This window comes from Episyrphus balteatus, chromosome 2 (genome assembly GCF_945859705.1).
Source record: "Episyrphus balteatus chromosome 2, idEpiBalt1.1, whole genome shotgun sequence".
NCBI classification, from domain to species: Eukaryota; Metazoa; Arthropoda; class Insecta; order Diptera; family Syrphidae; genus Episyrphus; species Episyrphus balteatus.
In genome coordinates this window covers 44,110,299-44,124,877 of record NC_079135.1, presented here as the reverse complement: position 1 = coordinate 44,124,877, position 14,579 = coordinate 44,110,299, and the positions used below count along the sequence as shown (strand labels likewise).

Genomic DNA, 14,579 nt, shown 5'->3' with positions numbered 1-14,579 from the left:
CTTGAGAGCAATTTTTGGGAGTGATGCCAAATGATAGCTTGTGTCATGGGCCTACGCTTTGCACATTATCAGATTTTTAAAAAATCGCCTTCCATGTTAAGCCGCCACATCATGCCTATTTTATCAGAATCGTGCCTAATTTTTTTTTACTTTTAAGTTCTCCCGGTTTGAGAACGCGTAGACCTACAGAGATGAGAGTTGTACCCAAATGTAGGTTAGAGTCCCCGCTACCTTTTGGCATCAAAATTTTTTTTTCATTTTCTTAAAAATTCCGCGATATAGGCATTCGAACGCTTTAATCTAGAGACAGGGGAGTGGTGCCATATGAAAGCTTATATTCTCAGCTACCCGATAGTGGTATAATCTGGTTTTTCGATTTTTTTCAAAATTCCGAGAAAATCGCCTTTGAAAGTTGGGGTACATTTTTTTTTCGAAAAATCCCCGAATCTTTGAACGCTCCTAGGAGCTAAACCGCTTGAGATCAATTTTTGGGAATGATACCAAATGATAGCTTGTGTCATGGGCCTACGCTTTGCACATTGTCAGATTTTTAAAAAATCGCCTTCCATGTTAAACCGCCACATCATGCCTATTTTTTCAGAATCGTGCCTATTTTTTTTTTTACTTTTAAGTTCTCCCGGTTTGAGAACGCGTGGACCTACAGGGATGAGAGTTGTACCCAAATGTAGGTTAGAGTCCCCGCTACCTTTTGGCATCAAAATATTTTTTTTCATTTTCTTCAAAATTCCGAGATATAGTTAGGCGTTGGAAGTTGGGGGCGCTCACTTTCAGCTCAGCTCACTTTCAGCTCAGCTCAAATGAGCTGAGCTATGGTACCTAGCTCAAAAGTGAGCTAGCTCAAAAGTGAGCTAGCTCAAATTTGAGCTGAGCTGTGAGCTGAGTTGAAATGTGAGCTTTTTGCAACCCTGGCAACTTGCCACATGGAAATTACCACATGCAACTTGTCACATGCAACTTCCCACATCACACGCAACTTGCCACATGCAACTTACCACACGCAACTTGCCACATGCAGCTTGCGACATGCAACTTGCCACATGCAACTTGCCACGTACAACTTGCCACATGCAACTTGCCACATGCAGCTTGCCACATGCAACTTGACACACGCAACTTGCCTTATACAACTTGCCACATGCAACTTGCCACATGCAACTTGCCACATGCAACTTGCCACATACAACTTGCCACATGCAACTTGCCACATGCAGCTTGCCACATGCAACTTGCCACACGCAACTTGCCACATACAACTTGCCACATGCAACTTGCCACATGCAACTTGCCACATACAACTTGCCATATGCAACTTGCCACATACAACTTGCCACATGCAACTTGCCACATGAAACATGTAACTTGCAACGTGTTGTGTGTTTTATGTTTGCCGTAATGCGGCGTACTGCATTTTTAAATACTAAAGTACTGCCTACGCTAAAGGTGAAACGACAGCCCTGCTACCCATTGTGATCGCGTCATAATCCCTTTGACATTCTTGTCAAAAAGTAAATTTTCATACTCACCCTCCCATAAGAAGTATAACTTCAAAAACGATATTCTTATTGAAATAACAACTGCCTTTAGCTTTTGTTCTGACTTTTATTTTGAGTTTTGTTGACCGATCCAATTTGTTTTTTTCATATAAAACTTTACAACTATTGTACGAGGATAAGAAGTGTTTTATTATATACCTAATTATAAAACTCGTACAGAAATTCCAAATATAATTCAATACGAATTAATAGATAATAAAACTTTAGCATTTTTTTTTTTTTTTTATTTTGAAATTTTATTTGTTAACTCGTTTCTCATATGGCGTTTTCGATTGGCAGTCTGGAAGCGTCCGGAATCATTCTGAAAAAATTTTATTCACACAAAACTGTCAGTTTTGTACGAATAAAACGCTTTCAGAATGATTCCGGACGCTTCCGGACTGCCAATCGAAAACGCCAATAATCTCTCTATGTCGCGACTCTCGTTTCCCTGGGTTTCATTTTTTCTGTCATTCGTTTCGTAGTACACAACAAGCATAAAGCTTAAAGGGACATTTCCTTGATATCTCACTCGATAGATTTGGAGATATTTGAAAATGCATTTTTTTCAGCAAGAAGATACCTTTACGTAATACCCAATTGATAAAGATCTGGTATCTACGACCAATAATTCTATGCCTCTTTAAAAAAAAAAGTATCCGCATCTAACGGTGATCTTTCCAAAAGCACCCGTGGGAATGAACGTGAATCCCTATCAGTACAGAAATTTTGCATTAAAAACAACGCTACGAGTATACCGTAAGTATGGAATTTACAGATAGTCAGATGAACGAAAAGCAAACAAAATGTTGCAAAGAAAAAAGCGACATTAGAACGTGATTCTGAATTGAATAGGAGGCTTCTCTTTTTTGGATGTCTAAAGGTAATGGTGGTACCTAAATGAAATTCACTTTTTGTATCTTTATAATTTTTCGCCTAAGGAAAAAAAGTTGAGTTAAAGAGTTAAATTTATCATTCAAAATCCACGAGTGTATTAAAATGTTTCCATCTTATTATACATATTTATTTTAAACAGTAGGCTTGCTTTTTTTGCAAAGCTATCGGCAGTAGGATTTCTCAAACATCAACACGTACACTGAGGAAAAAAATAAATTGAAGTTGAAACGTTTGTGTTTCAAAGATTAACTACTTTGAAATATGTTGCTTTGAAATAGAAAACCACAAAAAATTAACCTTATTTCCACGTAGATTTTAAAATGCTCATCTTCAACGCAATAATAATTAAAACAATGTGGTTTTCATTGATTTTATGTTGTTTTATGGTGGCTTTTCCCTCAGTGTAACAAAAGTTTGTATGCATACACACCAAGAGAAAGAAAATCGCAATTTTGTACACTTCGTCAAAATTCTATCCGCAGCTTGGTTTAGCTTCTTATCGACAGCTGTGTTTTGTTTTTGTAATGCATGTACACGCCAACTGCGGATACGGATTACAAATGCCAAAAAAGCACAGCTAGTGCATCGACTTTATGGTAAAGCGCACGAGTAAATAATGCGAAAGCAAGATCGATTTCCTTGTTACATCAGAAACAAAAATGGGTCAGCTCTTGTTGATGAACAAAGTCAATTTCCTCTTCTTCTTGGCGAATTTAAAATGAATTGATCCACTGTTATTTCCACTTAATCCTATTTTTACGTTAGTAGCTATGATTTAAACTAAAATATGGATACATATTACACCTTTTTTAGCAGGCATAATTTTCCTCGTTTAAACAAAAGAGCTGACCAGCGAACTTTATTTTTTTGAATCTTTTCTAAGTTGATGCATTCCTTACTTAAACATATTAATTCAGTTTTTTTAAGCTAAGATTAGATGATCAACGAGATCGATAAACGCTTTGACCTCTGAAATCAAAAACCCAAAACTTTGTGAGCGCATTGACTCCAGATTTACCATTAATGTAAGTAGGTTAAATGCAAACTATTTTTCTTCCTTCATATAAGAACTGATGCTCTGTTCTTTTCCCTAAGTCTGAAAATGTTAACCGTGACTCTTTAAACGCAGACTTTTGTGTTTAATTTCTTGTTTGTTATTTTTTTTTATTGGGAACTCTAAAAAAAAAGCTAAAAAAGTTAAAAAATTCAATATCTATTAATTGCATCACAATGAGTGAGGTCTTTTGGCAGACAATCAATTCTTATATTTATAATGTAAAATAGTGTAAATTTAGGCTACTCACATTAATTGGAAGACTCTCTTTATTTAATCTCTTGCAAACCACATATTATAAACTTTTGAATTTTTGTTGGAAGCTTTTGCCACTTTATTCAAAACGTCAGCATTTAAAGGAGCAGTCTTATCTCACGGGATTTTTCGTTGTTAACGCTTTTGTCAAAAACCGTAATTTAGTTTCAGTAATCTAGTTTTAGTATTTTGGATCGGCTTGAAATCCAGTAAAGTATTGGATTATTTTATTATACATTTTTTTTTTAAATTTTATAAAATACCGCAATGAAACCGAATGGCAACCAACAAGCTTTTCTCTTTTCAATTATTATCACTATCGTAGAAATTTTTTTTTTTTCATTTTTTTTTTTAATCAAGTGAACAATGTGTGTCTATAAGTCTATCTACAAAGTCGAGTCCTTACACTAGTCCATCAACACAAATATTCGTACAGAACATTAGGTACATTCGTACCTAAATTTACAAAACAAAAAAACTCAATTTATTTTTAAATTCGTATCCAAACTCCTTACCAAAACCATAGCAATACAGGGATGTTTTGTTTTCTTTTAACATCCTATTTATAAATAATGTTAACGTCAGAATAATAACGTCATTTAAGTTTTCAAATCCATGTGTGTAGAGAAAATAAAAATGTTGGTAATGCAAATTTCAAACAACACAGATGTTAGAGCTATAAGTATTTTTAGTTTTTTTTTTTGCCATTTGCGAAATTTAAATGCATTTTAAAATATGTCAATATTAAACATGAGGAAATTTATTACATAAAAGAGGTACCTATAGATATATTTCATATATATATATTTTATGCATCGGTACTCTGTTTTGATTTAGATTGTAAAACTGCGGGTGACTCCATATAGATACAGTCATCCCTGTACTTGACTGTTATGAAAATGTAAAAATATGGCGTACGTGCTGATCCTCGGAATTATAATTTTCATATACAGTTTTTTTTTTTTAACTCAAGGAAATCTCCTTTTTTGAAAAGAAATCTTATAAAATGATAAACATTTCAATTCGCCATTCAGAGATGGTTGGAGGTTGATTACCGACTGCGCAAGAATAACAAAAATAAATTCAAATTTTTCAATTTTCAAAGTGATTTTTTTTTCACAAAAACAATTAGGTTGAAGTTAAATTTATATTTTTTCGAAAGTTAAATTGTTTATTGGTGTTTTGGTAGCAGATTTAATTCAATTTTTTAAACAATTAGTTATAAAATAGCTCTGCAAAAATAATATACAACTGGTGGGAGTGTGTCAAACCACAAACAATCATCCCTGCTTTTCCTCATCATCCCTGTACCGAATTGAGTTCTGCGAGTGAAAATATATAATTACTCAATAGCAACCGACAATTGAATTGTTAAAAAGGAGTTTCTTTTGTTTTGAATTTATTAATAAATAAAAGGCAAGAAACAAAAATATATCCAATTTATTTTTCAATTTTCAAAGTGATTTTTTTGGCACAAAAACAGTTAGATTGATTTTGAATTTATAATTTTTCGAAAGTTAAATTGTTTATTGGTGTTTTGGTAGCAGATTTGATAAAAAATTTTCAAACAATTAATTATAAAATAGCTCCGTAAAAATAATATTCAACTGGTGGGAGTGTGTTGAGCCACAAACCAATCATCACTGCTTTTCCTCATCATCCCTGTACTCAGTTGAGTTCTGTGAGTGCAAATATTTTATTATTCAATAGCAAACGCCCATCAAATTGAAAAAGAAGTTTTGTTGGTGTTTATTTTTAAATAAATAAAAAGGCAAAACAACTAGGTAAGTATTAGTATTTTCTTTTGTTGCAACCTAAAAAGATAAGAATTTATGAAAATTACTATAGTAACCCACATAAAAAGGTAATATATTCCCAACTGACATTGGTTGCCAAATTGTCAAAACATGACAATTTGGCGACCAATGTCAGACCGTAATTCTTAGGCTAGGCGCACACATGCGATTTTCAGTCGTTGCTGCTAAAAAATCGCAGTCGCAACATTAAATTACCGTGCACACACTTGCGACTAAAAAATCGCTAGACTATCTTTTATTGCAAGAAAAAACATTATGTTTGGTCGAAAAAAAGTTGACCGTTTTTCGATAAAAAAAATGCATCATCTCAAGATCAAAAGAACCAGGAGATACTCACTGTTCAAATCTAATGATCAAATGACCGCAAAGAAAACAATCACGAAATCCGTTTGTAATGAAAAATTTCATACAAATGGTATCTACGATCGGATTTTATGATAAGGTGAATTCATGAAACGGTGTAAGCTCTGGTAAAAGTGGTAAAGTAATAAATGTCTCAAAATTTGGTAAGGGTTTGACAGCTTGTTTACCAGATTAGAAATAGAAATAAATTCTCTGCAATGTGTATGTTTGTATCTTATTTTAGGCCCCACGAGTACCATTATTTCACCAAAGCATTATACATATACTCATTCTATAGTACTGGGTAAATTTCTGAGGGCCTTCTCTTGAATTTTTATGAATTTTATGGAATTGTCCTTTTAAATTTCCTATCGTTTATAAAAAAAGAGCCACTATACAACACTTTCTAGTAATATCCATTATTGTACTTAAAATAATTGTTCCAAGTGTCGCACGTGCGGGCAGGTGAATAATATTCTGTATAATATATCCTTACTAGCTGACCCGGCGGACTTCGTTCCGCCATTTCTGGTATTTATTTCTAATTTTCGACTCTGTAATTATTTAATTTTCAAATGAAAAAGAGGATCAAAACTTGAAGAGTTCATAAAATGAGTTTAAAAATATTCACTTTTAAACTTTTAGCAAAAGTGGCCTATGCAAAATACTCATGCATGCGCATAACTAAAACCTATATTTTCTATTAGTTTGAGATTTTTTGCAGGCTTCAATTCAAAAAAATTTAAAAAAAACTACTCAAAAATGTTCCTAAAAATTAGTTGTTTTTCAAAAACTCATATTTCAAAATGAAGTGCCTATGAAAAAAGTCCGTTTAAGACACCTAATTTTTTTTTAAGTATCGTTCCAATGGTGTAACTCTTATTTCTGTAAAAAAATTTCCCTACCTGTAATAAGACTTTTGTCGAATGTCAACCACATGTTTTCACTACAACTTAATTTTGAATTTTTTTAGAATTTTTTCAATTCGTTTTTCAACCTTAAAAATAAATTTATCTGTCATTTAAAAAAAAATTCAACTCTCTTCACCTTACCGTTTAGAAAATAGCCTCGTTTTTCAATATCGTGTTACCCCTTTTTACCCTATAAAATCATTAATTTTTTAGCCTTAAACCTTCTACTGTTATTCCCCTTTGATTAAAAAAAAAATAAGAAAAATAAGTCAGCCGGTGTTGCCGGTTTATATACCTATAAGATAGCAAGACCCCCGACCGATTCGCAGGGCGTTAAAAAAAACTGTTTTTTTTTTAATTTTTTTGTATATGTTATTGATTATTTTTTACTCTAATGCTTTTTTATAAACTATATTTTTGGTTTTTCCTTGGTTGGTCGTATAAATGAATAAGGCTGATGGCTTACCAACACGTGAACAACCAACATAAAGTTGACCATGGGAGAAAACTGGATGTTCCAAATGTATACCACAGATTTCAAGGGTTTGGCCTTGAGATTTATTTACGGTCATACCAAAAGCAACACGAACAGGCAACTGCAAACGCTTAAATTCAAAAGACAAATCAGATGGAATCATTGGTATTCGTGGTATTAAAACATGTTCGCCCTTAAATTTACCAGTTAAAATTGTTGCTTCTATAAGATTATTCATTAAACGTTTCACTACCAATCTGGTGCCATTGCTGACCCGGCGGACTTCGTTCTCCTTTCCTAGTATTTATTTTCAAATTTTAGCCCTGTAATGTGTAAAACTTATCCAATACAAAAAAAAAAATCGGTTCACTTGGTTCGGTTGATATTTGGAGCACAAACTACTAAAATTCATTTTGGCTATTTAGGAAATTCAATTAGTAGTAATTTTTTTTTAAAATTTATGTGTGTCCTAGTGACAGATCAAACAAAATATTTTTTACTATTTTGAAATAATTTCATGTTTTAAATTTCTATATTTTTATCCAATAAAGGCTCTGGTTTATTAAATTTTGTTTTGTCTCAAACTATAGTTTGGTTTGACGTTTTGCAATTGTATATTGTAGTGTGTGTGAAAATGTATGTGAATCCGTCTCAAAAAGAGATTTGAAAAGATCGAATCTTCCGGAATCTTCCGGAAAAGTAGCAAATTTTTTTCAATGCAGATTGATTCGACTGCAGATTGAATTTTTGGTTGTTTGGAATTCGAAATAAGGTTCTTAACACATTTTTGTAAGTTTTCAGTAGTATTTTAGTTAGTAAAATCAGTTTACTTTTAAACTTTCACTTTAGAACTTATGTAAGTAAGATTATAAAAATACTCATTTAGTGCACCACAAAATTAGTTTTCAACTCCTTCAAACTTTTTTCAATAAATATTTCAAAATGGCCTTTTAAAAATTTGGCACTTCAAAAATTAGGCTTTTAAGAAAAACGGCTATTTGCCAATACACTTGTGGCGACATCTCAAATTTCATCGCTGAATTCTCAATTTATTTGACATTACTTTAAGTCACTCATTCTTTTAAATTTCATTCATTTCTTTTAATTTTTCTATCAAAATATTAAATGTATAAAGAGAAGGCTTAACCCAAAATCTTTCTTCTTGATAATCATATACGCCTCGTGGCTACAATCGAAATTTGTATACTTAGTTAGTAAGTTTAAATTTTATTAAATTGGATTATTTTTAGATGAAAGTTCGCATCTTTTTATTAAATTAAACGACTCCACACACTTAAAAAATACAACTCTTTACTTTACAAATTTAAATAATGTAGGTACATATGTTAAATTTTAAATAAAACTGATGAATTGGGCAGTCATTACCCGTTAGCAGTGTGCATTAGATTATAATTTTATCTTAAAAGCCAAGTAACATGAAGTCAAGTCCAACTTAAGACAGTTGAATGATTTTAAACCCCAAATATTGAATTTGCTTATATTTTGACATCAGCGTCACCTTCCGGGTCCAAATATAAAAAAAATTGTCTCGAATGAACCTTATCAACAAAAATTCACAAAAATCTATACAGTCTTTCGGACTCCAAATATGGAATTTCACTATAACTTGACAACAGCGACACCTACCGGGTCCAATTACTCAAGTAGCACAAAAGTCTAAAATACACCAAAATATTTGGAGTATTTTTTGCACTTTCGTGATATGCATTTTGAATATAAAAAATATACCATTTTCTCGTACATAATAAACTCCGCTGGTTAAAAAATTAAACCGATTTTGGTATATAAATAGAGCTAGTGGTATAAAAAATGAACTGGTTTTTGGTGAAAAATTATTCCTTTGAAATTGACAAATACACAATAAATCTATGCATAAAATACACCATTTAAATTATTCTGATTTATAATTTGAACCAAAGTTTATTTTTTACCTAAAATAGTTTGATGAATTAAAACGTACACTATTTCTTATGAAATAAATGAAAATAAATTATTCTCTATCACAATACAATTAACTAATGATTAAATATGAATTTGAGTGCCTAATTTAAGAACGAAACAAATTCCATCTACTGATTTTAGATACTACCCCGTCTAAAAATCGAGCGCCTCAAAAATTTCAATGAATTACTGATTTTTTTTTTCGATTTTAAAAATCAGTTTTTCAAAAATAATAATTTTTTTGTTGTTTTTATATTTTTTTAGAAGCTTTCTCTGATTATAATATAAACGAATCGAAAAAAGTAAGAATGCAGGATAATTAGGCCGATATAGTACTATTATAGTAAAATAATTAATCGCTGTCTTCATTATTTAAATGGCGGCCATGGAAAAATATGAAGTCTCCCACTTATGCAGTCTGGTGAATTTTATGTCCACAGGGTGTACTTCTTGCACCAAAGAGAGTGTACAAAATATACCGTTTCGGTTCATTTGAGAATCGAATAATTTTATGCACCAATAATGGTGTATTATAAAAACAGTTGAATATCGGCTTATTTTTTGCACGGAATCTTAAAAGAAAGGTTGAAATTTTGCACAGAAAAGATGATGGTATAATTTTTATACCATCTTTTTTGATAAATACACCATTTTATTCAAATTTCTCAATTTTACACCAAAGTTAATGAATTTACACCAATTTATACACCAGTGTGCTACTTGAGTATAACACAAAACCTGTCTGGGATGGACCTTATCGCACACACAAAATCTGTTCAGTCATTCGACCCCAAATACGGAATTTGCATATAACTTGACAATAGCGCCACCTACCGGGTCCAATTATAAAACAAAACCTGTCTTGGATGGACCTTATCCCACCCACCAGATTTCAGAAAAATCTATCAAGTCGTTTAGAAGGAGTAGGGTCACAAACAAACGCACAGGAGAATTATATAAGATGTACAGCAAAAAAAAATCGCGAAAAATAGAACCGGATCCATTTTTTTAAACTTTGCGATTTTAAAATCGCAAGTCTGTGCGCTCTCATTTAAAATAATGTGTTTCATTTCTTGCGTCTAAAAAATCGAGTGGTTGAAAATCGCATGTGTGCGCATGATTTGGCCTCTTTGCGACTGTTACTTTTTAGTCGTTTTCAGTTTAGTCGCAAGTGTGTGCACAACTATACTGATCCATTTGTTCCATTTTAATTTGCGACAGTCGCGTCGCCAAAAAAATGGGACATTTTTCAATTTTTAAATCGCGGCTATTTTTTAGAAGCATGTGTGTTCACCGGCATTGAAATCCGTGTGATCCATTTTTGCGACTGAATAATCGCACGACTGAAATCGCATGTGTGCGCCTAGCCTTAATGAATTGAAATAACCGACGAAAAACGCACAAAAACCGAAACACCACGCGCACCACCAATTTTTTAACAATTATTGATTATTTTCCGCGAAGAAGCACGAAGAAAATTTGTTATTTTTCAATTTATAATTTTTTCAAATGATATTTTTTAATAAATTAAAACAAAATTAAAGGCCTACCTGACAGATTTGTTCCTATTTTTGACAAACAAATTTTGACAACGTTCGGAAGATATTACCTTATTATGTGTACAACTGTGCTAGTAACCGAGTAGTATAAACTCTGCCTGTTTACTAAATTTAAAAAAAAAAATTAAATTAAGTCCAAAAATTCAGGACTCTAAAAATTACACTACGAACAAAAATCCTGGGAAATTCAAACCAAAAAATATATATCCTTGATCCGTCGCGTCGGTAATTTTAATCAATTTAGAACATGAATTGGACCATTTAACTTAATTTATAAATTTCATTGAATAAAACTATTAAAATCATAATCAAAACTGAAGACGAAAAGTTGAACAATAACTAAAACATTTTTTTTTTAATCTACTCACAAACAATTAATATTAAAATATCTAACCGACGAAATAAGATGCACAGAATGTAGGTATTCCGATTTCAAATACCTTCCTGAATTTACCAGAATATTAACGTTTAAAAATTTTAAACTTCAAAATGTAGATTAAGTTGCAAGGATGATTTAAACCCCTATGGCACATAATACAATTAAAAAACTGATTATATTTCATATTTAAAAATTTTGAGCCGTTAAAATAACAAGATTATTTTGTGCGATTCCTTAACTTGCCCCTTATGTTAGACTGAGTGTAAAATTTTAAACAATCATCTCTGTCATTTCCATCATCCTTGTTTTTTTTTCATCATCCCTGTATCAACTAGCATTAGATAGCCGCCATACCTGAATAAGACATCATCCCTGTATTACCCGCCATCCCTGTTTTACTCATCATTTCTGCATTTCCCGCCACCTCTGCATTGCCCGCCATCCCTGCATTTTAAACCATCTCTGTATTACCCATCATCCATGGCTTTCTTATTTTACTCACCTTTGAGTAAAGGGAATGTAAACAAACGTGCATAATGTAGGTATATGCTTTGTATTGAAGATGAAAGGCTCCGATTTTGATGATTCGGAAATGTGAAATGTTTGCCAAATCATTTCCGGGGGCTGCATTTAAAAAAAAAAAAAAATGTTGTAAGATTTTTTTTCACATGTATTTTCTATGGCTTCACAACAGAAATTGCAAAATAATACCTCAATATTTTGAATAAAAAATATAAATTTTTCTTCAAAATGAAGTTCTCATAATAGCCCAGTAATTTTAGGCATTTTTTACCCCAATCTGCGGAAAAATTCCTACTGGGCTTGATTTTGGTATAGACCTTCGTTACGGCGTTGTTATGAAGATGTGAAAAAATTGACATTGATATCGCGTCCGCGTTAGAAGTCATAGAGGTCAAAAGGTCACGAAAATCAGTTTTTCGCATATATCTCGTGACCAGTTGCTCGGAGGTCAATAGAGTCTATGGAAAATCTGTTCCTCATAAAATTATCTACAAATATTGCCTTAAGCATTTTTCTGTAAATCCAACCAATTTCGGACTATATTATAACGTAGTCATTCAAACTACATAAATTTGTTCAAAGTATCGATATGACTCTTAGAAGTAGTCTAAGATTGATTTGGGGTGTTTTGACCCTCAAATGTTTTTACCCTGAGACCAAAACGTCTCAGGGTAGGTAATTTTGACCTGAGGGTCAAAATTAATTGCTAAGATTTTATTAAATAGTTAGTTAGTAGCTAAGTAACTTAGTAAGTTAGTTAGTTAGTAAGTTAGTTAGTAAGTTAGTTTGAATAGCGATTACAAGTGAAACTTATAAAAAACGTATTAATATAAAGCAAAAGAGATTACACATGTATTTTTCAGTATTCAAATACTGAATTATTCACTCTTAAATAAAACAAACCTATTATTACGTATCATATGTATTATGCCTACAGCTCTATTCCGAAAACGGTTGGATTTACAGAAAAATGAATAAGGCAATATTTGTAGATAATTTTATGACAAACAGATTTTCCATAGACCATTATTGACCTCCCAGCAACAGGTCACGAGATATGAGCGAAAAACTGATTTTTGTGACCTTTTGACCTCTATAACTTCTAACGCGGACGCGATATCAATGTCGATTTTTCACATCTTCATAACAACGCCGTAACGAAGGTCTATACCAAAATCGAGCCTAGTAGGAATTTTTCCGCAGATAAAACCTAAAATTACTGGACTATAATATTTTGGTTTTGTTAGATAATATGAAAGGTTCAGGTGAAAAACAGCACAAGTCCATACCAAATTATTCCGAGAAAAACGCAATTTAAAATTTGGTTCTACATACAACTTAGTACCAAAGGCACATCATTTATTTATTTCAGACTTCATCTTTAGTTTTATTTTTGTACTAAAAGTGGACATGTGCCATTTTGTCTATAAATCCAAAATGGTGGTCTTGAGGCTTAAGTTAACTTTGAGTTTGTAAAAATTACACTCAATTATCGTTATTAATTAAATTAAACTTCAATATAGTGATTAATAATTATAAAAAATAACTATTAGGTACAGTTTTGAAGAAGAAGATTGGTTTTATAATACAAATTATATATACTACTGAAATCAGTAAAGTAGAAGAATAGCACTATATTTAATTGGACTTGTTAAATTATTGGTTTAATATAGCTTTTTATGGCCTTTAGTCCAAACAAAAATTTGGCGTTTCGTCCTGGTGGAGCTCACTTGGAGTGTTAGCTCCACGAAACGAAAAATTTTTGTTTGGACTAAAGGCCATAAAAAAGCTATATTAATCATTACAATTTTGTTAACTTCTTGTATATACAGTATATTACATATGGGCAATTCCATTATCGCGGGTGCAACATTATACTCATTCGAAGTTTATTTACAAACAAATATAAAGATATTTTGATTAAACTATAACTTGAAAGGTTACATTTAAACCTGTTCATTTTTGATTTAGCTATTTTTAAAATAAATAAGTAAATAATCACTAGAAAGGGTTTAAAATTGCGATCGCGAGTGCAACAAAATCGGCCCTACCTCTTTAGAGTACCAAGTACAAAAACATAAAAGTCTGTTAATTTTCAAACACTTTTGATCTTTTACTTACATATAGGTATCAATAATCTTAAAACATACAAAATAAATATGAAAAAGAATACAATACAAAAAATACAAAGAGGAATTTAAACTCGAAGCCATCGCGAGTGCAACACATTTACAACAAAATAATATTTTCTTGTATACAAACAACTACCTAACATGTGTACCCACATGTTTAACAAGTAGTTTAGCCCTCAAGCTGCCGGTAGTGGAAATTTCGAGCCTGTATTAACAGCCATGATATTTGCAGTTCGTACCGACTCTTTTGCATTAAAGGCTTCCCAAGCGCAAAAAACCAAATGTTTCTGTTAAATTTGGCCTCATTTTTGCTTGTTTTTATTAAATACAGTTATTTTACTTGTTATTTTTACAAAAAAAAAATATTGAAAGGGAGCGGGTCATAATTCTGCTTGTCAAAATTCTGTACGACAAAATTCTGTACGACAAAATTCTGTACGACAAAATTCTGTGGAGTCAAAATATTGTAAAACCATAATTCTGTATGTCATTATACTGTAAATACAAAATTCTGTACATCAAAATACTGCATGAACAAAATTCTGTACTGCAAAATACTGTATTTTCAATACAGTATTTTTCAAGAAATTTCGTTTGATCAAAAAACACTTAATACTAGCTTTAAATATAATTATTGACAGTAAAGTTGTGATTTTATACAAACATAACTATTAAAGTAAAAAAGTAAATCAATTCTAGGAACACAAATCAAACTTTTTTT

The 14,579-nt window shown here is 31.7% G+C and overlaps 1 long non-coding RNA gene across 1 annotated transcript; it reads right to left on the bottom strand.

The window, feature by feature from the left end:
* Positions 1 to 5,185: 5,185 nt before the first annotated feature.
* LOC129912314 (uncharacterized) lies at positions 5,186 to 10,918 on the bottom strand. Its single transcript, XR_008771801.1, has 2 exons — positions 10,876 to 10,918; positions 5,186 to 5,573 (listed from the first exon to the last, which is right to left on the bottom strand). It is a non-coding gene; the product is annotated as an uncharacterized LOC129912314 (long non-coding RNA).
* Between the last annotated feature and the right edge of the window lie 3,661 nt (positions 10,919 to 14,579).